At 40.6% G+C, this 20,911-nt stretch overlaps 1 long non-coding RNA gene across 2 annotated transcripts; it reads left to right on the top strand.

Annotated features, from left to right (window-relative positions):
• The first annotated feature begins 998 nt into the window (after positions 1 to 998).
• On the top strand, positions 999 to 20,246 carry LOC140688061 (uncharacterized). Of its 2 annotated transcripts, none has more exons than XR_012062759.1 (3): positions 999 to 1,320; positions 19,858 to 19,934; positions 20,151 to 20,246. It is a non-coding gene; the product is annotated as an uncharacterized lncRNA (long non-coding RNA). The 2 variants fall into 2 exon arrangements; XR_012062761.1 differs by lacking the exon at positions 999 to 1,320 and adding an exon at positions 16,632 to 16,884.
• The last annotated feature ends 665 nt before the right edge of the window (positions 20,247 to 20,911 follow it).

The following is a 20,911-nucleotide window of genomic DNA, read 5'->3' as shown; positions in this document are numbered from 1 at the left end:
GGGGAAGTCCTCTCTTTATTTGAAGACCCAGACGACTCTGATATCAGACTTAGGCAGTGGTTTAGAAACAACCTGATATTGCAGAAAGGGCCAGACTCCTGCCTCAGACAGATGTGATCTCAAAACTTGCTCCTTATCAGCAACGTGACTATGAGTGACTTAACTTTTCCCAACCACAGTCTGACAAATGCAGAACAAACAGAGTGACACTTACATTGTGGGCTTACTCAGAGCTTTTTGGGAGAATTAAATGAACTTAAATATAAAATACAGCACTTAAAATTTGTACTCCAAGATCTGGTATGTGGCACGTAGATTCTTGTTCAATGTTCATTCTCCACCATCAAGATAAGTAGGGAGATACGAGCAGAGATAGAGATAGATTATTCAGATTGAAGCCATTGGGTTTTCTGTGGTACTGGGTTCTTAACCAAGGCCTGGTTGACAAATGTTGGCTAATTATTATATATTTATTTATTTATTTATTTATTTATTTATTTATTTATTTATTTTGAGGAACCCTGTGTCTCATCCTGGAAATTCTTACTGTTGCCACAGCGCTTTGGAATTAGCAGGTCTGGAAACTTTCAGTGGAGAATAACCCAAGGTGGTTTACAGCACCTTACAGTCTTGGAATGATGCAAGCAAAGGACTCTTAAAAAAAAAAATGTACAGGAATTCACTAGGAAGGAAGAGATGGATTTCCCTTGAGCCAAGTTTCAGTGGTGAAATGATGTCATCAAAAGAGAGGCTTTGTATTTTAAATGACACACACGGAATGCCTCCCTGTTCAACCTGCTCCGCTCTGAGGGCTGTCAGCACAAATCAGTGCTGAGGCGGTCCGCCAAGGCACCAGGCTGGCCGTGGCGTCTCACAGGAAGACTGTCAGGGAACTGAGTCGTGCCTTACATGTAGACAGCCTCCTGTCATCAGACTAATCACGGAGCCTTTTCCTTGTGGCTAATGGGTAGTTTTCTTTAATCTCCAGAAACCTCTGATCAATTAGCTGCTATTTAAGCCAATCAAGGAAACCGAGAAATGGGGTTTAATTAGCTTCCTGAAGGTTACACACAGTGTCAGTCAGCAGCGAATTCAAAAGTGGAACTCAGGGCAGAAGAGGTAGACGTGGGAAGAGTGAAAACGAGGTGACAGCCAAGTGGCAGTGAAGACTCAGGCAGGCAGCGGGAGACGGGACACTCCCTGCCCACCACTGGAAGCCCGCCAGGTCCTCCTTCAAGGAAAGCAGCTTCTCCGTTGAACAATTAACTCTGCGTTGGTGTTCTTAAAGCACGTTGCGTTTCACCACTTGTTCCTTCCCAGGTCAGTACACGGCCCCATCAGCCCTCCTCTTAACCCAACTGCGCGATTGTGCGGAATTCGTGGTACAGCACGGGTGATGATTTGATGGTGAAGAGTCCCAGCTCTAATGCCCACGAAGGTTTTAGCCAGAGCCCAGCACACCTGAGGGCCAATGATTAGCCACTGTCCTCGTCGTGATCTGCCCCCAGATTCTATCCGTGCCAACTCCCTGGCATTACTGAAATCGGTTTTCCTTTCTCTATCCCTTGTGTTCTGGCTACCTTCTCCCTCCTCTCTGAGTTTTTCGTGGCTTTACCACATGGTTAGTCTGCAAACTTGACCTGTCTCTCCAGCGTTCCCTCAATATCATCCTGGTTTGGCATCTCTACTTCAGAGTTTTTCGGGGTCCTGCCAAGCTCCTGATTCAGTTGATTTATTTCCATACAATTTGTTTTCCTGTGACAAGGGATGATACTCACTCATAGGGATGCCTCACTATGTTTCTCGGCCAGTCTAAGCATTTGTTTCTCCACGTGTGACGCTGCAAAATCCTGGGATAGATCGATGGTTTTGATCTCTTCGGTTAGTGTATAAGTTTCCTATTACTGGTGTAACAAATTACTATAAATCTAGCTGGTTGTAACAGCACATTTTGATCATCTTTCTTCCTCTCTCTCTCCGATCTCTCCCCCCTGCCATACTTTCTTTCTTCCTAAGAAATTTCAAAGACAATGGCTTACAGTTTAGATAGAGGCCATAGAACAAACATTTAGAGAAAGCTGTAAAATTTCAAAGATTTCACTGAATGTATTATCTCAAAAGATTCTTACAAGTCCCCATGCGGGTGTTTAAGGCATTATCCTTATTTGCAGACGAGAAAACTAAAGTTGCACAGCGTGACTAAGGTCACATACTTGTTCCATGAAATCACACCCCAGGTCCTCCAGCCATTCTCCTCTTTGCACTAGACCACCCCTTCTCCCTGGTCGCCATTCCATCCCTGGCATGGCTTCCTTCTGAAATTCGCAGTGTGTTATTTCATCTCTGAACACATCTTTGGAAGCTCTTAATTTTTTGCCAGGAAGATTAACAGGCAAAATGTACTTTCTTGAAACTATTATTGATGGAACTTCCCTAACCAGGGTCATAGGCTGGTTCTGTTTATTACTGAGAGTGTGTGATTCACTTTTCTTCTTTGGCAAAAATAAATGGAACAAAAGGAAAGTGAACAACCTGGAATCCATGGGAGCTCACATTCTAAGACCCTGGGAGTCCAACTTCCAACCTGCAGGCCAAATGAGAGCCAATGGAATTGGACATGGATTCCACCTGAGATTCGTAGTGCATTCAACGTTTTCCCTAATTAGCCAGCACACGTGAACTCGGAGGCCAGCAGGCTCAACCACCTGCCCAGATACCACATCTCACTGGCACTTCAGACAAGAGGCCATAGATCAAAGGCAAGTTCCACTGGCGCTGAAAGCTTCATTTAGAACCGCTCAAATTGACTTCCATTACAATGAAAAGTCTTGAAACAGAAGCTGTGAGAAAGACACTGACAGGAGAGAGGCAGGGTGGTGCAGGAGAAAGGATACAGTTTCCGTGTTAGAAGTGGATGGTCGATGGCTTTGGTCCTGATCACAGCATCCTCTGAGGGCTTAACCACATCAGCATTTTTGTCTGCTCTTCTCAAACTTCTTGCCATTTAATTTCACCACCCTGGGTATAACTGATTATGCTGTGGAACAGTTTCCAGGTGACCATGAATATGCTTGATACTGTTAGTACTAACCACTCGTGAGGTCACCGCACAACAGGCCTCCTGACAGAGACACTTTCTATTGGATGAGGACAAATGCACTCACTTACGTACTGCTTATTGGAGCATAATAATGTGAAGGGCAGTGAAGCGTCCTATTGGTGTTCATTCATACCAATTCCTCCAGCATCTCTTCCTCCTGACATTCAGCTGCTAGTCACATTTCTAATTTTACTGAGAAAATAGGAACACGCAGAAGATTGGGACAAACTCATGAACAAATTGCCTCAACTATTACATCCAGCTACCATCATCCATACTCATAAGCTCTGTTTTCACTCCTGCTAACTTGTACAGGTGAATTGTCCCTGTCCCTCTCCGCGGCTAACCCCTCCCCTTGTGCCCTAGGTCTCTTTGTGCCTCTCCAAGGACACTACTCCATGGGTTTGCCCCTTCTTTCTTCTGCATCATTTTCTCCTTCTATCCTGTAACATAATCATCAAGATAGAAAACATCATAGTTTCTACATCTGAAAAAAAATATACATATCCTTCCTGACTTTACTTCTTCTCCCAACTCTTATAATTCTCTCTTCCTCTTTATAGGAGAATTTCTCAAAAGAGATTCTTGTACTTAGTGTTTCCAGTCTCTCCCCTCCCACTATTATTTTTTTTTAATGAGCTCTAATGAGATGTTCATTCCTACACTCCACCAAAACTCCTTCATAAGCTCATCAGTGACTTCTGTGATGCTCAGTCCTATGGCCAGTTCCCATTTGACTTACCAGCAGCATTCAGTAGGGGTAATCACCCCCTCCTCCTTGAAAGACTGTCTTCAGTTAGGTTCTAAGACATTACACTTCCTTGATGCTCCTCACCATGTCCCAGATCCCTCCTCCTCCGTCTCCCTTGCTGATTCTTTCTCTGTTCCTGACACTGGAGCCACTCTGGGCTCAGCCACTGGTTTTTGTCTGCTTTCTGTCTATACTCACGCACTTGTTGATTTTAGCCAGTTTAATGTTATTGGATCCCACTTGTGTGTCGAAGGCTCCCAATCTTAAATCTCTAGTCCAGACTTCTTCTTTGAACTTTAAATTTATATGTCCAACTGTCTACTGGTCATCTTCACTTGGTTATAAAATGGATATCTCAAACCTAACAAATCTGAACCTGAACTCCTGATCTCCTCTGAGCACACTGATACTCTGTAAGTCTTATTCGTCTCAGACAATGGAAACTCACTCTTTTCAGGTATTCAGGCCAAAAACAAACAAACACACACAAAAACAAACAACTCTTAGTATCGGCCTCCTCTCATTTCTTTCTCTCTCTCTTTCTTTTTTAAATGTAATTCCATTTATATGAAATGTTAAGAGGCAAACCTACAGAAACTGAAACATGAGTGGTTGCCCAGGACTGGGAGTGGGAACGGGGAATGACTACACATAGACAGGAGGGTCCTTTTTGGCGTGAGGACAGTGTTTTAAAATTGAATTGGTGGTGATGGTTGCACAACTTAATTAAAACAGGTGAATTTTAGGATATGTACATTATAACTGAACTTATATTTTTAAAAGTCACACCCCAACTATAAATTGATGAGGCCTCAAAACCCTGTAGGAATATTTGCATTTTACTCAGTTCATCAGGAAATCCTAAGTCCTTCCTTCAAAAGAGTAGGTCAATAATTTGATTCCTTCTCACCAATTTACCATATTAACCAGGCTTAGGCCTGGTTAGTTCATGCTTTGCTTATTGCAATATCTTCTTAATGCATCTTTCTGCTTCCATCTTCACCCTCCTGCCATCTATCCCCAACCCAAGAGCCAGAGTGATCTTTTTACAAGATAAGTCTGATCATGCCATGTCTCTGCTTTATAAAATCTCCTTGAAGTAGCCTATTAGACCCTATGTAATCTGACCACTGTTAAGTCTCTAAACCCGCAGGTTTATTCCACTTCAGCCACACTGGCATTCCTCTGCTCATTGAACCTGACAAGCGTGTTTTGGTCCACGGGCCTTAGTCATTTTTATTCTCTCTGACTAGGAGATTGACTGATTCCTCACCTCCATTAACTATTTTCTTAAATGTCACCTCCCAAGGTTGAGGACCTACATGAACACTCTATGTAAAATCACACACCCAGCATGTCATTTCTTTCCTTTTTAAAGTAATTTCGGTCTATAGCTTTTATCACCTTCAGTGCCCTGTATGGATCATTTATGATTTTATTTATGTCTGCCTTTCCAACCTAGAATCAAAGCTTTTGGAGAGGAAGGCTTTTTGTCATTTTTGTTTGTTGGTATAGACACAGCACTTAAAATGATGACTGAACCCAGGAAGTGCACATTAGAGCTGTTTGGAAAAAAGGGAATGTGTGAATAAATGGTTGAAATAGACTTCTCAGAGAATATGAAGAGAGCCTTTTCACGAGCTTTCTTTTTATTTCTAAACAAAAATTACATGTGACAGGAAATTTATTTATGATAAAGGTGACATCACAGTTCACCCTGAGATACATCAGAAAAAAATGAATTGATATATATGTACAAAATTACTTGTTGAAGTATTATTTGTAATAGCAAAAAGTAAAAATAAATAAATAAGCTATCCAGATGTCCAACAATCTGGTGTCAGTTGAATAAACTATGTTATGTGTACACAACGGAACAGTCATAATGAAATGATAAAAAAGCATGAGGAAGCTGCGTACTGATATGGAGCTTCCTCCATGATATACTGTTTTTTTTTTTTATCATAACATTTTGTGTATATTTCCCTGTGCTATACAGTGTAATCTTGTTTATCTATTCTACAATTTTGAAATCCCAGTCTATCCCTTCCCACCCTCTACCCCCCTGGTAACCACAAGTCTGTATTCTCTGTTAAGAGAATGATATATGATATACTGTTAAGGACAAAAAGTGCAAAGTGCAGGATGACCTACAAAGTTTTGAGCGTGCTTGAGAAAGACAAGTAATGTGAAATACAAAATATTATACATATGTATGTGTGTGTGTACACTCTTATATTTGTTAAACACTGTAAAGATAAACTAAAAACTGATAAAAACATGGTTATCTATATAGAAGGAAGTGAAAATTCTCTCTTATGTATTTCTTGTATAGTTTTGGCTTTGGAAATATAAAATGTTTCACAGATCCAAAAATATAAAACTAAGTAAAAAAAAAAACAAAAATAGTTCCTAAAATTTTGAAACAACTTAAGACAAAGAAAAGTATTATCAAGTTGGTGATGTAACTGCATCCAGAAAAATAATTATTTCAAGTTATTTTAGGAAACTATATTTTAATTCTACATATCTAATGGGATATTTTCCAAAGACAAAGAGATTGGTCAAGAAATCTTAAAATACATACATGTGTTTAATTTTTAGCCGTGATACCGGCAGTGTTATACATAGAATGCATTAAGAAATTATCTTAATATTGTTGGTTACCAAGATTTTCTGCATAAAAGAAAAGAGACATGAACTTAAAATCAAGAAGTTAGGTAAGCAAAAAAGAAAAAAAATCAAATATTGCATTTGCAAAGGAATATAAGAATAAAGCCGTTAATTTTGTTTGTTAAAAGAAAATCCTTTACAACCAAAAAACGTCAAAGCAATGACATGCTAATATCAATGAGCACACTTACTGCCCAAACTGTGATCCTATCACCTTTTCACACTAAAAGTACCCAGCACTCCTTGGAGAAATGGTTAATGAATATAAGGCAAGCGTTGAATATTTTGTTGCACCAGGAGTTTTCAGAAGAACCAAGAACTCAATCAGAATGAGTCCCAGCTGGTAAAAGAAGGAACAGTTTGAGCATTAAATAGAGCATAAATTCAATTGATTGAGCTACATGGAATATTTAAAACTCTTGAGTTCATTATAATTTTTCCCATTCAGAATATAAAGAAATTTCATCCCCTACTGTTACGTTCCCCTCTTTCCACACCCCCGACCCCACCAGTCAAGCTTATCGTACGCTATTGGAAGAAACTAGGTTACTCGACACTTATTTAGAAATTTGGCAATTTAAAAAATAATTAAGCATTTAATATGTCTTTAGTGTATGGATTTGTATTTAAGTTTAATCAAATAGCCGTATAGGGCATTAAAAAGTTCCTCAGAGATGAATTCAAGCTAAAAAGTGGAGGAAATAAAATCAGAAAATCACCATTTGAAAACTCTAATGAAATAAAAGATTCAGAATGAAATCATTGGAGGAAAGGCTGATGAGGGAACTTTATAATGAAGAAATCGAGAATTACCACTTGAACCTGCTGGTCCAGTTTAGCAACTCTGAACTTGGCGCGTCTCACTGCTGCGTGCAAAATGGAGGGTGTGGCGCCGCCTGCGAGGTATCTGTGCCAAGGAAGGTTGAATCCTAATATAATCAGAGCTCTGGAACTAGTTTTCAAGAAAAAGGAAGCTAAAGAAACCAGCTGAATATCACAATAAGCGAAGAGATGAGTAAAGAGTATGTGATGATCATATGGCCCAAATGAGGATTTTCTTGAGTTACAAATGGTTTTATCTAGGGTTGAAAAAATATATACAGCAGAACAGTCCCATGTAAACTGGGACTGTATGTTATTTAGAATATAAATATTTTAAAGGACAAGTGTAATATTTTTCATAAATCAACATCAAAGGAAAAAAGAGGGGCTTAACAGATATTTTGCGGATGTGTTTTACAAAAAATAATACATACACATATAAAGACATTGTGGAGACAGAGAAATTTGATTATGTCCTTAGTGTTTTGATCCTGAGAAGGAATTAAGGATAATTTTATTAGGTGCTACCATGGCATTATAGTATGTACCATTTTGTCCATAGTTTTTGGCAGTGTATACTATAAAAAAAAATGTAGGAATGAAGTGGAGTCTTGGATTTGCTTTACTACAGCAACAAATTTTTAAAAAGAACAGATTCATCAGTTATGGAAAATAATTGACAACTGTTAAATCTGGGTAGTAGATTTGTAGATTTATCGGACAATTCACTCTACTTTTGTATATGTTTAAATACTTTCTAACAAATCTAAAAATAATGAGTAATGTTAGACCTCTGGTGTGCTCCTATGTTCTGAAACATGATGAACTGTTCTTGTCTTTTGCCACGAGCCCAGGAATGTCCTGCACTCTTAGAAGTGATGGGACCTCAAGGGACCACAGCCTGGCACCACTTTGGAACTCTACAGTCTTTTTTCATTAACTCGCGACAGAAGAAACTTAGGACCATAGTTCCCTTTCAACCAGTGGGAGTCAAAACATAATACCTGAATTTAAATTCTAGCTCTATCGTTACCTGTGTGAACACTGGCACGTTTCTGTAGGCTTGGGATTCCTGTAATGTACAATAATAAAATGAGCATAGTGTAGGACCTCTGGGAGAATTTAAGGTAATGTGTGTGAAACACGCATGCAGGGCTTGGCAGATCGCAGGTGATCTTTCCTTCCCTCACTTCCAGCAGAGTCATGACCAACACCTAGCGTCTTCTGAGTCACACCTGTAGTTGTTGGAAAACTCAGCCACGTAACAAGTGATTTCCCACTGATTTTACATCCCATGACTAACCTATGCATCAACCCCTGCTTCTGGCAACGCAACTCCAAGTCCAGCAGAGGTCATTCTGGGAACAAGGCTGGTTCCTATTAAATTAAAAGAAATTACAACCTTTTAAAAAAAAAAGCAATGCTGCTTTTGGAATGGACTAAAAAATACATCCATGGAGGGTTCCAATATTGCAGTGTAGCAGAGTAAAAATATAAACAGCACAGACGCTATCCCGTGAGATTTTTCCAATGCTTAAATACTATTTTTTCTTAATCAAACTGAAATTTTCAAGAATAAATAAATAGAAAGAACCCAGAACAGGCACATACTTTGTTTCTATTTAAGTTTAAAATAGACCATGGAGGAAAGCATTGCCTCCATTTCTCCTAATTAACCAGAGGTTTTGGTTGTGCTTGCCTGATGGTTTTCATCCCCTTCTACCCAGGCACCAAAAGCTGTTTCTTCCTAACTTGGCATCACCAGATAGATGCTATTCTCAAACTTGGCTGTGAAAGCCGCTGTTTCTGGGGTACTGCATTATTTTTATAGCTGTTGTTTTGCTGAGACTCCAACAGCCCCAGTTTTCTAAGAAGCCTCCTAGTGACAGTCATTTGGGTGAGGTAGGTATCTATATGCAATACGTCGCCTTCCATCCTCGTTCATTATAAGGTCAGGGGTCACTTGTTCCCTTTTCAAGGAGAGTCACTGGGCTCTTCCTACTTCTTCAAAAACCGGGCTTGGGAATTCCTCACCTTTTGTTAAGTGAGCGTGCTCAAACACCGTGTGTCCAGACTTCAAACTCGAAATAAGCACTCAAGGATTTTGATCATCTTCCTTTTGCTTCCTCTCTGGCCTCATCTTTTGCCTCTCCTAGAGATAATCATCAGCCCAGCTTTACCAAAGTGTGAGGTCAGAGCCTCTTCAGAGATTTTCCTTCTGTGTACTAAACCTGTCATCTTCTATCTGCCCGGCTAACTTTTACTCACCCTGTGGGATATGTCTCAAAAGCCTTCTATTCCAGGAAGTCTCGTGTATCAGTGTCCTGTGACTGCTGTAACAAATACCACAAACTTGGTGGCTTGAAACAACACATTTACTCTCATAGAGTTCTGGAGGCCTGAAGTCTGAAATCCACATCACTGAGTCCAAGTTAAAGTGTTGGCAAAGCCTCCTTCCCCTTGGGGGCCCTGGGGGAGACTCTGGCCCCTGTCTCTTTCAGCTTCTGGTGGCTGCCAGCATCCCCTGGCTTGTGATCACATGGCTCCAATTTTTAAGGCCAGCATCTTCAATTTCTCTTCTCTGTCCCATCTTCACATTGCCTTTTCTTCTGAGTAGCTTTGTCAAATCTCTCTCTGCCTCTCTCTTAGAAGGATAGTTGTGATTATCTTTAAAGCAACGTGTGTGAAATAGAGACGAACCCTCCATCTAAAGGTCCTAACTGTATCACATCTGCAGAGATCCTTTGTCCAAATACAGTAGCATTTATACATTCCAGGGATTAGGACCTGATATATTTGGGGGGGAGGGGTCATTATTTATCCTGAACATCTTCCTCGCTCTATTCCTGCAGCTCTCTCTCTGCTCTCCGGGCTGGACTATGAACCTCTTCTCTGAATACTGATTTGAAACCTTGCATTTAAATTTATCATGGTGCATATAGTGATGTTGACAGTGTGGAGGCTGACAGTTAAGATACGCCGGTTGCTTGCAGTGTGCTGGGCACTACTCTAAGAATCCCACAGGTATTACATCAATCAATTCATACAGCAATTTTGAGGTGCAATGTTTACCCTCATTTTTCAGATGCTGTAGCTCAAGTACCACGTCAAGTAAGTGGACTCACTGAGATGTGAACCCAGACAGGCTATTCCGGAGCCTGTGAAGTGTTGATTCGCCATCGTGAATATTGACTCGCCTGGTGTCTCCCCAGTTCACTGTAGAGCCCTGGAAGCTAGCCAGTACTCCCAGCTTCTGGCACACAACTGATGCTCACAGATGTTTGGGGAGTAAGTTTATAAACAGATTATAAACCAGTTCTGTCATTAAATAGACACACAGCTTCAGACATGGGTGTCAACCTTTCTGGACCTCAACTATTTAATTAGGATGTTAGACTTTGGATGACCATCAGGATCCCTAATGTTTTATGAACAGGTCCTCTCAGATGTCCACTTGAGGTCTAAAATCTGATTACTGGATTCAGGTGACTGTTTCACTTGGCCCAGAATACTGAGCATGCAGTTCAGGGCAATGGGAATGTTTATCACACTGGGAGAGTTTACTTCTGAAGGTGAAGTCATTATAGAATGTCTGTGTTCCAAAAGCTTTGAAGGAATGCCAGAAGTATTGATAACGTCTATTTTCCCAAGATGGACACATTACTTTTACTGCTGGTGGGAAAGCCTGGCCTTTTTGAATTCTCTTGGAAGACTGTGTTTTATTCATTTATTGCCTGTCGTCCCTGCAGCCTGACAACAGAGAATTATTCCACCTCGATGACATACCCACTTCATAAATGAATACTAATATCTCGGTCTTGGGTTTGAGGACCCAGGTTGCACCCTTATATAACATTCTGCCAACGGGTTAATGAAATGTGAATCAAATAAATTCAGAAATTAACCTCAGATGTAAGAGCTGCATGCAAGCACATGCATTTTGTGTTTTCTACCCAAGTCACTTCATAAAGCATTTCTCAAATACTAGGATGTGAACCCTCTAGACACTTATAAATATTAATTGACAATAAAGGGACATGCTGAAAAAGTTATCAAGAACACTGTACAGTGCTGACTGGCTCTCTGAGAGCCCTCGGAAACTCTCTTCAGTTAGCATGATAATCATGGAAACATGAACCAAATGAAAGGCTTTAGGCTAAGCTCAGAATGAAGTTGCATACGATTAACTTCCATTACCATTAATTTGTATTATGGTCAAATCCCCAGTGGCATGTGGCTGGGAGAAGTGCTCCTTTAGTGGCAAAAATGTGATGTCTTGTTCCTGTTGATGCGATTTCAGTTTGGGTTCCTGGCATGAGGTGATGATCCCACTGCTCGGAAGCTGCTGCTTTCAGTGGGAAAAGCGCAGGTTTGGAGACAAAAAGTCCAGATTCAAATCCCAGACGCTGCGGTTAGTTGTGCGGCTCTGGGCGGACTGCCTGACACCTCTTCCTGCAAAATGAGGGAAACGATGCCAGACTGAATGGAGACAGAAGTGGAAAGATGAGATGACGAGCAGGAGGGAGAGTCCAAATGACCAGCGCTCGCATACTGAGTTTCTCCAGTAGGCTCCTGAGGGAGAAATGCTTTGACAAAACCCTCCTCTCAAATCCACACAGAAAGTCACTCTCTTTATGAATGATTTAGGCTTTGGTTCCAAATCTGTGCCTATATTTTTTAATCTTGTTTTTTGTTACATCTTTGTTGAGATAGAAATAACAAACCATGAAGTTTACCTTTTTGGAGTGTACAATGAATAATTTTTAATATAGCCACAAAGTTGTGCATTGATCACCACTAACTCCATAATATTTCCATCATCGCCCCAAAGAAACCCCTTACCAATGAGCAGTCACTCCTTATTCTTCCCTCCCCTCATTCCCTGGCAACAAGCTGTTTTCCATCTCTATCAGTTTGCCTGTTCTGCAGATCTCATATAAAAGGAGTTACACACCAAGTGGTCCTTCGCATATGGCTTCTTTTACTAGGATGTTTTCAAGTTTAATCCAAATTGTCCTATATATTTTATGCCCAAATAATACTCTTCTGTATGGCTAGGTTACCTTTAATTTGTCCACTTATCAGTTAATGACACTGGAGTTACTGCTTCTGTTTGGCTATTACCAATGCTGCTGCTGCAACATTCCTGCGCACGTGCTTTTTTACAGACATATTTTTAGTTATCTTGGATATAGCTGGGAGTGGGCCTCCTCAGTCATATGATGTGATAGTGAGAATAATTGCAACACAGAGACGTGCATATTCTAACTCTTGGGACCTGTAAACAGCTTGTGTTACATGGTGAAGGGAATTTAAGTTTGCTAATCAGCTGAGTTTAAGATAAGGAGATTATCTTGATTAATGGGGAGGGACCGATGCCACAGCTGAGGTCCTTACAAGGGGAAGAGGGTGGCAGAGTCAGGGCTTCTGAGGGCAATGTGACTGCGAAAGAATGATCGAAGAGACGCAGGTTAGCTGCATTTGCAGATAGAGGAAAGGGGCCAGCCCTGTTCCTCCCGCTCCCTTGGCTTGCAGGCTGCTGGTTTTCACAGCTACTGTGGTCACAAAGCTGCTGGCTTCCAAGAGCTGGCAGAGGGCGGCGGTGTGAGGGCAATTTGAAATGCCAGAGGCGCCCTGCTCTTATTTGATTCAGCCATTTTTTTCCTGAATGAACACTCCTTTTATTGTTAGAAGCCCAAGTGCTGAAAGAAAACAAAAAGTGGACTTTGATGGCTTTTGTCCATGTTCTCACTGCTTTTTTAGAAGAGTGGCTTTTCAGCGGCCCTTTCCCTGTCATTTTGGAAGTTGAACCTCCTTCTTTTTCTGGATTTCTACTCTGGAGAGCTGGGCACATCATGAATGGGACTCAAGTCTTGCCCTTTTAAGCTGATGTTCTTCTCCAGGCGAATCTGAATAGCCCGCTTCCCCAACCCCGGCCTTTAGGAGTCCTGTCCACGTTGTGCTCACTGCTCTGGGTCTCCCTGCTTTACCCCCCTCCCTCCCCCGGGGCTGCAGCACAAACGGCTCAACGGCCTGCCATGAAGCCTCCTCTCCGGCCTCCCTTGGGTCTCACTGGCCTTTGAGGATGATGGAGCCTTGGGAGGGTGAAGCACTAGCTCTTTCTGAAGGAGTCCTTCCAAACCTCTGGTCCCTAGACTTACTCGGGTCTGAGAATTCCGGGAAGCCCTGGGCTGTCAGCCCCACCCCATCGTGTCTGTTAGGCTGCTGCGCTGACCTCTGACCCTGGCCTTTGCTCTGCGCTATGCTCTTGGGGCCAGACAGGCTCCAGTTCTGGATCTGATATCTGCTGACTTTTTTGTTAGATATGTTATATGGCTCCTCAGGAACTGATAGGCAAGTGGTGATAAAACAGCCGTGTCACAGAACCTTCAAGACGTTGCAAAAGACTGGGATTTCAAAATGCAGAACAGATAAACAAGATTATACTGTACAGCACAGGGAAATATTAGAAGTTCTTATGGTGGCTCACAGCGAAAAACATGTGACAATGAATATATATATATGTGTGTTCGTGTATAACTGAAAAATTGTGCTGTACACTGGAATTTGACACAACATTGTAAAATGACTATAACTCAATAAAAAATGTTAAAAAAAAAAGTCATTGCAAAAGATTGGGAAGTACCTTGCGTAGCCTTCATCTCATTTGGCCAACTTATCTGAGGTTCTAGGAATCCACGCACTTCAGTATTCATTTCAATAGAGCTGTTTTTCTTCAACAGTTATTTTTGTGTTCTCTCTAAAGACTGTTACCAGTTTTTTAAAAAAAATATTTTTTGTGATAAGTTTGAAGATAGTTGCTTGGAGGACCACCTCATAATGGCATGCTCCAGGCGATTTTATTTCCCATGTTTGTTTAGTTTTTATTGTGTTGTCATCAACTGGTATTACCTTTATTATGGAAAAAGAACCAAAATAGAATTTAACATGGAAATAATGCATGTATTTTAAATAAAAACTAAATGACATCACAAGTCACAATAACAAGTTGCATAGAGACATGCATCAGAAGAACTGAATTATTAAATCATATCAAATCAAGAAAGATAGAACACACATACACACATACACACACACACACACACACACACACTTTGCCAAAGTAGCCATTACAATACTTAACATTTCAAACACTTTTAGTTTCAGCAAAATTGGCGTTAACTAACGTGTAAATCTAATGTTGAGCCCTTGGAACATAATGGTTCTAAGTTTTGTTTGATGACTTTGTGAGTATTTTCAGGTTTTATACCAGTGTAAGAGCGATAAGCATAAGGTGATCATAATGAGTTTACGTGCCTGCCTATGTAAGTTGCATTGTGATAAAATTATGCAGCGAGCACTAGGGGGTCCACGAGAACGTTTTCCTTGCAGATGGAATCGGTACGTTGCTCAAGTTTGAGAAGCGCTGTTCTACCTACAGAAACCAGGCAAACTCTCAGGGAGCCTTCAGTGGGCGTTTATATACCAGCTGAAGGCCTGTCTTCAGGCCACAATGACAAAATGAAAAGGCGAGAAAGACTTTCTTATGCAGGACAGGAAGCTATACATGAATAAAAGACACATAAAAGTCTTGTGCAGTAACTGATTTAAAATAATGAGGACAGTGTGGTTTACCAGAAATGGATTACTCAAAATATGAGGACGTTTTGGGGGCCCATTTTTAAGAATATAGGCCTGGGAGAGAGAAGGCCTAATTTAAATTTATGTTTCTACTCCATATCTTTCAAGACTTCCCATTGGCTGCACAGCTTAACGTTCCTAAGCACTCAGTTTCTTCAGCTCTAAAATATCTCTTCATAGATTCGTTGTGTGGGTCCGATAACACTGTAGAAGTGAAAGTCCTCTGTCGGCCGCCGAGTCCTGTGTGGGTGACAGTGATGCTACTATATTGCATTTTGTTAGATGTTCATAAAGGGTCCCTGGAAAATTTTCTAATTCTTTGCAATTGAACATCTCAGCAAGAAGATAAAAAGCCCTGGAATGTTCAAGGTCAGTGAAATGAGCAATTCTTGCATCTAATCTAGGCTGAGATCTTATCAAATGCATAGTTGACGTATTCTACAAAACCGCGGGGAGATGGGTTTAGACCAGATCTCTAACTGATGCGAAATTTTAATTTTTTTCCAACAGATTTTCATTGTGTTAATCACTAAGTTTGTTTTATACATTAAAATGAAAAAAAAAAACAGTTCCTATCTGTGCACACATATATTCCTACACACACTCACCCACAGAAACATCCAGGTCCATCCATGTATTCACATTTCTATAGGGACACACACGGTCATGTGCTTACACATGCAGGACCCACCTGCTCATACATGCCCTGCTCACTCTTGAATAGATCCAGTGCTCATTGGCCATAGTGGTCCAGAGTCTCTCATGATTAGCTTCCACCTGCTTTATGAGAACAGGGCAAAGATGCCCTGATCTTTCCATCTCACAGCATTTACCTCAACCAGGGGTGCCCCAACATCTTATTCTTTAGATCATCCTTAGAAGGCATTTTGGGAGCCACAGAAACACATTTCAAAGTCAGTCCCTCATAACTTTGAATTATGACCTTGAGTGAGTGACTTGATCTTCTTGAGCCTCAGTTTCGTTGACTGCGATGCGGTGGTAGTGAACACCGCCTCACAGACGTGAAGGCGTTAGACTCAGTGATGTATGAGTTCCCTCTACGCCCTTTTCATTCCATTTGAAGCTAACTGTCTTTGGAATGATGCATCTGTGTGGACAGTAAGTGACACAGAGATGTTAGGTGAAATCAGACAGGGCTGAGTCCTCATCCAAGATGGCCCCAGGATCCTTAGTGGGAGAAACTCATGGATCTCCTTAATGCTCACTTGTTACCAGCCTGGCACCCTTCCTGCACATCTTCTCAGCTCTTCTCTCTTTAGAATTAAACTTTTTCTTTGCTTGCGCAGATTTACTACTGTTTCCTGATTCCCAGTGGCCTCACTAGACATGGCTTCGCCTCAAGGCATCCTCTCAGCTTCTGACTCCATCATAATAGCTGTAGTCTCACCATGTTGCTCAATTCCACACTTGTAAGAGAGGAATTTGATGTCAGGGCTCATCTTTTTCACACCAGGCCATACAAATTAACTTTGGAGTCCCATGGACCTGAGATCAAAACCCAGTTCCGACATTTATTAACTCTGTGACCTAAAGCAAGTTGCTAAACCCTCAGAATCTCAATTTCCCCGTAGTCATACAGAGAAAATGATGGCTCTTACCTCCACTGAATTGTTGTGAGGGCTGGATCAAATAATGTATGGTAAGTGCTTAGTCTAGTCCATGGTATATATTGAACCATAAAGAAATGCTGTTCTTTAGTGTCAGTTCTGGTCATAGACCAGAGGTCAGTCTAAGAATAGGCTGTCTTTTTGCCAGGTGCCTACTTCTGGCCCATCAGTCGCGATCACTGGTCAACGGAGGCCATGGGTTATCCCCTTAGACAAGAGTGTCGGCAGACCAGGCTTTCCGTAGCCACATCTACTCAAGGCATCAAGAGGTTACACAATGTGATTTCCTTTTATTCAGCATAGACTTAGAAGACAATTCAATAAGATCAGTGTGTGCATATATGACTGTGAAATAACTTTGGAAAATTCCATTAATGTTCAAAAGATAAAAACTTCTTTCCCCTGACCTATTCCCTGCCAGTGGGAAAGAGAGAGGTCATCTGAGAAATATTAAGAGGGAGATATTCACAGAGCATTAGGATGACTCCTCAAAGCAAACCTCGGGGCTGGGCAGGAGAGGCTGAAGCTTCCTGACGGTGGTGACATAAGCTTTGAAGAGAGAGTGTAAGTTAGACAGGTTAGCGAGCATAAGGATGGGGCAGTGGTACTTGCCAGGGAGAAGATGGCATGTCCCACTGTGCCCTTATGTGTGGCAGATACACATCTAAGTGTTCAAAATGGGAATCCCTCTTCCACAACCCAGTTTTCCTCAAAAACGTGAATGACAACCTAACAATTTTAGTTTCTCAATATACACATCTCCCTTCACAAGGTAGTTTGGGTTCAGAATCAAGGAAATTTGGTGTATTGTTAACAATGACTACTTTGAAGAATTTAATAAGTACTTGCCGAGAGTCTAACCTATGGGTTGGACCAAACCTAACCTGTTATTCTATAGATTCTACAAGAGGGAGCTTCCAGGAAACTTGTTGATTTTGAGCAGTCGCCACAGGAACCTGACTTCTTTCAAATCACCTTGAAATATTTCTGGGCTTCTCCGTGGAGAGTCAGACAAAGACTCAATAGTCTCCCACGTCCCCGGTGTTTCTTCCATGGTTCCCAGCACCGAGGTCTCCCTGGGGGCACTGCTTCAAACCTGAGGGTGGCCAAAGCTGGGTAGCCTGAGGCAGGCAGGCGGAGGAAGGCCTCCCTGATCTGGGGTTTAGGGTGTAGCAAGGGTCCCCGAGCAGTTGTGCTTGGTTCTTAGTGTGAACCTGTCAAACAGGTATGCTTTTATTCTTTGGAAAAGCAAAAATTGAAAGATACGGAAGCAGAAAGAGAGTAATTTAACAACCATCTGTGTACCTACCATGTGTAATCAACAGGTATTAACATTTTACAATATTTGCTTCACGTGTTGTTGGTAATAAAATAAAGTTACTGTCAAGCTGAAGCTCCCTGCCTAGTCCAATGCCATGTTACCCACTCCTTCCCAAGATACAATTATTTGTTAGGATGAACTTGATGTGTATATCAAAACAGGATGAATTTGATGTATAACTTACCAGCCACATATTTCTACCTTTAATCCATAAACTGTATGCTGAAGTTTGAAAAAATTATACAAATATTATCATATAATATTCATCTCTCTGAAATTAGATTTCATTCAACATGATTTTTTTAAAAGGTCTGTGATGGTGCATTTAAATCAAGTTCATTTGTTTAAATTGCTGAATTGTGTTCCACTGATGGATGTTTAAGTTGAGTTTTTAGAGTTTCCTACATCTGTCTTACAAAGACGCAAGCATCACATCCTTTACAAGGACCTAGGCAGATTCAGATGAAGGTATAGTAAGCCAAAATGTGGTCCTGAGACAGCCACAGTTCTCTCTGGATGATGGCTATTTATTTATTTATGTATTTATTTTTCCCTCCTGAGTTAGATTTACCATTCAATACACTTTTTTCTTAGGATAAATTTTTATTTTACTCATAATGCTATATATAGAATTTTTAAGGCCATGGAACAACTCCCTTGATAGTTTCATATATGCCTGAACTGCAGGGAACATAAGTTGCAGATTTCCATGGTCTGCCTCTTCAACTTCAAACATTTTCATATATGCCAAAAATCAGCAGCAGAGTCAAGCAGAATACCCAAATTCACTAATAATGCTTCAGAACTGTCACCCTTCTTCATTATCCATTTAATTATTCTCTGTCCCTTATAGGAATTCCCATATACAAAACTGATTTATCAAACACTCAATATCACTTCCCTTTCTAGAAATGAGAATCACATAAGTGATCATGTAATATTTTTGCCCTGGCCACCAGGAAGCTCAGAACCAAATTTGTTGCTGAGTCACTGAGAGGAAATTGTGGCCTCTCCTTGATGCTAGAGGTTTACTTTAGCTTCATTGAGCTCTTCCACAACATATTCCAAAATGCCACAATTCATCTGTAAAAAGAGGCCATGATTTATGTGACCATATAATTATTGTGCAAACTGGACACTTTTAAAAATGAAAGGTGACAAAAAAGTTAATGACATACTTTTTTTTAATTGAAGTATAGTCAGTTTACAATGTTTTGTCAGTTTCTGGTGTACAGCACAATGTCCCAGTCAACTGTATATATATATATATATATATATATATATAAAATATATTTCTTTTCATATTCTTTTTCATTAAAGATTACTTCAAGATATTGAACATAGTTTTTTGAGATATCATGCTCTATATAGAGTCAAATGTAAATGAACCTTTCATAGCTCCAAGAGACAAATTTTTGTCTTATTTCAAAGTCTTATTTCAAAGACTTCCATTTTTTTTTTTTGTAGTATAGTCAGTTTACAATGTTGTATCAATTTCTGGTATACAGCACAATGTTTCAGTCATACATGCATATACATGTATTCATTTTCATATTCTATTTCATTATAGGTTATTACAAGATATTGAATATGGTTCCCTGTGCTAAACAGAAGAAACTTGTTTATCTATTTTGTATTTACTAGTTAATATTTTAGACACTAATGGACTTACTTATCTATAAGAAACAGATTAGAAACAGATTCACAGACATAGCAAACACACTAATGGTTACTGGGAAAAAAGGAGTGGGAAGGAATAAACTGGGAGTTCAAGATGTGCAAATACTGACTTCCAACTTTCTAGGAAAATGCCGATGCTTTTTGATGGGTTTGAGTCTCTGGGTTGCAACATCACTCTGCTCCCTTCCTTACTCGTATGAAGCACAATATATGATTTTACCATTTGTTTTTCCTGCCCTAGGATGTAATTTTGTTCCAGTAATGGATTGAACGAAACCAACCAACCAAACATCATCATCATCATCAACAGTGACAACGGTAACAAAGTACCTTTAGTGACATTTTCAAAACTGGTCTTAAAATACGAAGACCTGATCCTTTATTCAAGGTTTAATATGGCAGACACCTGGCCAAGTACTTTGCCTATATATCTTATGTATTTTACTCTTCCACACAGATCTCTGATATAAATATTTTTTCCTAGTTTTGCAGAGGTGAAATTTTGGGCTCAGAAAGGGAAATTTATCTTTCCAGGGTCACACAGCATGTGCATGGTTGAATGGGGAGTTTATCACCTGATGGTTTTCCGCCCCAGAGCCAGTATTTGTAACTACTAAACTCTCTAATATCAGTAAGGTAAACACTTTTGTTTTTTTTTAAACCAATCAAGTTTCTTATCAGCATAGCCGCTGACTCAATCATCGAGTTGGAGAGGGCATTGCATTGTTTCAGTAATTATTAACTTAGGAATTGCAACTTGAAAAGAGGCCTGTTCAGGCCAGAGACATGATTCACAACAAATTAAAACCCCTTATCTACCATTGATTGTGAGTCCTCCTTGCGGACAAGTTCCTGTCCTTTGTCAGGCAGAGAGGGAAAGAATGTTTGGTGGCACTGGGTGAAGATCTTCAGGTGGCAGGGGTAGAAAAGGTGACTTTTACTCCTGTGGAAGAAGATGTATCCCAGCATGGCTGAGGCTGTGAGGTTCTCTGGATGCAAAGGTCATCGAGGGCTTCGCTCCTTCTCATGGTCAACAGTCAGTTTTCTAAACAGTAGGAGAACAGGGTCTGATCAGACCCATCTCCCTCTTCCTCTCTTTTTCCTGCTTGATTTTTCCCTTATTTTTCCCCCTAATCTCTTTCCTCCAGGATCCCTCTAAGCTGTGTCGCTGCAAAGGGAAGTTGCTAAGATGCTTCTGCTCCTATTGGCCTTAGCTGATTATCCCTCAGCGTCAGGCAGTCCCTCACCCAAGACAAACTGCAAGCCCCTCACATGCCCTTGGTTCTTTTCAACCC

The sequence above is a fragment of the Vicugna pacos genome, chromosome 2 (assembly GCF_048564905.1).
Source record: "Vicugna pacos chromosome 2, VicPac4, whole genome shotgun sequence".
In the NCBI taxonomy this organism is placed as follows: Eukaryota; Metazoa; Chordata; class Mammalia; order Artiodactyla; family Camelidae; genus Vicugna; species Vicugna pacos.
The sequence above is the reverse complement of the archived record's forward strand: the minus strand, read 5'-3'. Positions and strand labels throughout refer to the sequence as shown.